Genomic DNA, 4,071 nt, shown 5'->3' with positions numbered 1-4,071 from the left:
ACACACAAATAAAATTAAAAAAAAAAAAAGACTGTTTTCCAGATTTTACCAAGAATGTGCAGGCATTGCTTTTAAGGTGCAGAGTATAGAAAACTGTGAAGCATGAGAACACCATATTCTGCTTCACTCTTATAGATGAGTGGGCTAAGTGGGGGATGGGAAGGAATTGAGGTGGCTGCCAAGGGGAACAGAGGGTGTGAAGGACCAGTACCCCTTTTTTGGGTTCTCAGATATAACTTCCCAACCTCCCCTCCTGAGAGTGGTGCAGGAAAATTGTTCTTTGGGCTTTCCATGAGAAAAATGATGTCTTCATCCACCCCATGGAAGCTGGACACTTGGGCTGGTTTCTCCTGCAAGCTCTGTAACGCCTTTTCTTTGACCCACTGTGTGGCCTCTCCCATCAGCTGTGCTGGGTGACACCAGGGAACCCTCTTCCAAGGAGTGCCCACTCCTTGGAAGAGAGGACCCTGTGCGAAGGGTGAAGGCTTCAGGTTTAAGGTCCTCCATTGTCATGGTTTGGGATTTTTGCAAGGTGAACAATAATACAGGACACATTTTATAATATTATTTTATAAGGAATCACCCAAGAATCTTGTACAAGAAGTCCAAGAAATCTGTCCACACACTAAACTCTAAATAATTCAGCTGAGGGCCTGGATGCTAACATCCTGCATGAGTCCAGCTGAAAACCTAGAGCTCATAACAGTGCCTCCCACAAGTCCAGCTGGAGGCCTAGAACCCACGACAAAGTCTCATGCAGGCCTTAGGAAGTCTAAGCTATGTGGGATGAAAGATCTGTGCTAGCTGACGGAGAGATCTGGACTGGAACCAGGAATCAATGCTCAAGGTAAGAACCAGAGCTCCCCCAAGGTACCACAGCCATCCTCGGCAACAGTGAGGTCCTGAGCTCCTCCAGTGATGAGGAAAGCTGAGTTCTTATCAGGAAAGCCAACATGCCAAGCTTCTCCAGGAATGTACCATCTTCCCCTCCAGAGCCAGGAAATGATGCTCAAGATGAGGACCAGAACTCCCCCAAAATGAACTGTAGCCATCCTGTGACAACAAAGGTCCTGAGCTCCTCCTCCAACAAGAACAGCCAAGTTCATCAGCAAAGCCAGTATGACAAGGTCCCCCAGCAGAACAGCCCAGGAGAACCAGCAACTCCAACAGCTCCTCCAAACAGCATTCCTAACAGCGTTTCCACAGCTTCTTCTGTCCTGCCTTTTATGCTGCTGGCTCCAACCGTTAGGCAGGACTCCCACACCCAGTGCCACACCAGTTCAATTCAGCTGGATGTAATAAGCTGACCACCAGTTAGAAATCCACTACACCCATCCTGCACAGACAGAAGAGAGGGCAAGGACAGAAGCATCACCCATGATGTTGTGATCAGCAACTTCACCATCAGTTCCCAGGAGAGCCTTCATGGCCACCCATGGGGCACACAACTCATTGGCTCAGCTTTTGCCAAAATCGCTGAATGTGCTCTAAACCATGAGGCACAGCCTTCCAGCAGGACACCACATTATAATGCCAGGAATGTAGCATGCCTCTGGCTCTGAAGTCACAATTTCTGGGCCCCTAATTCTTTCTACACACTTTATTCAGAGTCAAATCTATATGCCAAAAAGAAAAGAGATGTGAGGGAGGTCTGATGCTGAGGAGGTGGGGAAAACATTCCACAGCAGGGGCTCATTGGTGAGAAGCCGAGTCCTCAGACACATCCCGGAGTGCAGGGGATGCGTCTCTGTACTTCCTCATGACATCTTGGTCTCCAGGTTCCCACTGTGTGTCTGGGCTCAAGCTGGGTTCACACCGCCCATGCATAGGGGATGATGTCATCAGTGATTATGATGACGATGTCACACAGGTGTCCCTGGAAGCCTTGGAAATCCCTACAGCAACATGCAAGGTGAGAACCTAGAAACAGGTCTATGGAAATTATCCTGCCAAAAAAAGAAATACCACAAAAAGGTTTCTTAAGAAGTTGTAGATAGAAGGAGTTAAAATCTTTACTTTTCAATTAGAATAAATTAATATCTTAGCAATATGTGGCACCTATGTCTCCCCAGCCCTGGGAAGAGCAACTCAGCCCTAGCACCTGGGAATTCCTAGTTGTAACAGAGAAAGTCCCACACTCTGGGAGATGCCCCTGGCCCCACAAAAACAAGGATGTTAGGTCACCCTCCCAAGATCCCAGCAGTGCTTGGCAGGGAAGGCAGAGCCTTGGAGAGAAAGGAGAAACTGGTCAGGATTTTGCAAGACTGCAGCAGGCGGGAGCTGGCATGGGTTTCAGGGATAACTTAGACCATACTCTCCAATGAGGACACGGGTCCAGAAGTTTCAAGGAATTTTGTTGTGTTTCCCAGAAGCCCTAGCAAGACAGGAAAGCATCACTCAGCCAGGAACTTCTGGATCAACAGGGTCAAGAACCAGACCCAGGAAGACCCTGAGAAGGCTGGGAGTCTCCTGCACCAATTTCAATTCAGCAGGTGCATGGACAGTGGCCCCTTGGCTCCACCCAAGGGAGCCTGAGCAGGTCCCAGGTGCTTCTCTGCCTGTGTTCCCACCACACAGGAGCTGTGTGTGAACAGGACCTGGCAAATCTGCCTGAGGAGGAAACGCTGATCTTTGAGGCTGCGTTTTCTGAAGGGAACAGCATGATTCTCCCCAGAGGGAACCCAAAATGAGGTCGCTGCTGGGCAGACAGAGGGTGGGACTCAGAGCAGAGGACCTGGAGGGGCTGGACAGAGCAGCTGCCACTGGCACCAGGCTTGCAGTGCTGGACAAGGCTAGCAGGTGAGATCCCTTGGGTGTCACAGCAAAGACCACCTCCCGGGTAGTTGAAAGCCACAGAACTGGGTTGCCTCCCAGCTCTGGAGGTCAGAAGATTGAAACGAAGGGGTTGGCAGGGATGGCCCTGCAGAGGCAGAGGAAGCAGCCACCTCATGCCACCAAAGAGGCAGGGCCCACCGGAGGGTGGGGCCCACCGGAGGGTGAGGCCCACCAATGGCTCAGAGTCCACTGAAAGGACAGGGCCCTCTCAGTGCTGATGCAGATAGGCCTGAGCATCTCCTTACGGGGTCAAGTGAGAGCGAGACTCAGAGGGGACCTTGGCCCATGAGTCGGGAGAACTGGAGCTTGGTTCCCTGTCTCTTTTGGCTTCTGGAGACTGTGAGTGATCCCCAGCCGTCCCTGGCTTGAAGCTGCTCCCTCCCGCCTTGGTCTCATCCTCAGTCTCTCTCCTTTCTCTCACGAGCCCAGACACCAGCTTCACAGTCCACACTACACCTAGGATGATCTCATTTCCGGATCCTAATGACACATTCACTCGCAGCAAGGGTGAGAGTTTGGACAAATTTACGAGGAAATGTCTTTCAACCCGGTACACAAGGCCAGGGCGAGGGAGTTGCCCAGCCTCCCCGAGAGGCTATCTCAGAGTGCAGAGCCCACACAGAAGACATTGCTAATATGTTTGAAAGGAAGAAGAGGGAGGCCCAGGAGCCACAGGTGTGACTTCTTTGTGAAGCCCTAAAGGAGTAGCCAGTGGTGAGTGAGCTGGAGGAGCAGAGGGACAGGACACCAGGCCAGCCAGACAAGCAGGGGCCACCAGCAGCGGGCCATCCTCAATACCAGAGAGGGGAAGCTCAGAACACTCATCCAGGCCTCAAATCACCAAAGAACAATGAGACTGTGGCTCAGTGGCCGCTGTTCAGCCATAAAAAGGACAAACTCTGCCGTCTGTAATAATGTGGGTGGAACTGGAGGGCCTGTGTAAAGTGAAATCAGCCAGACTAAGAAGCGTGGCCTGGCCTCATCCGTGTGGGCCCTGAGGGGCATCTCGCGTAAGCAGAAAGCAGGGCCCTGGCTGCCAGAGGCCGGGAGAGGGGGTGGAGGACAGATGTGTCATGGGTACAGATACAGGCTTAGGAGGAGTAAATTCCGGTTTCTTTCTTTTTTAAAAAGTCATTTAATTGATTAATTAATTAATTAATTTGGGTCTGAGGAGATAGCTCAGTAGAAAAAGCACTTACCTGGCAAGTGCAAGGTCCTGAGTTCAATCCTTGGTAC

The sequence above is a fragment of the Octodon degus genome, unplaced genomic scaffold (assembly GCF_000260255.1).
Source record: "Octodon degus isolate 3935 unplaced genomic scaffold, OctDeg1.0 scaffold00002, whole genome shotgun sequence".
In the NCBI taxonomy this organism is placed as follows: domain Eukaryota; kingdom Metazoa; phylum Chordata; class Mammalia; order Rodentia; family Octodontidae; genus Octodon; species Octodon degus.
Note: the sequence above shows the minus strand (reverse complement) of the source record.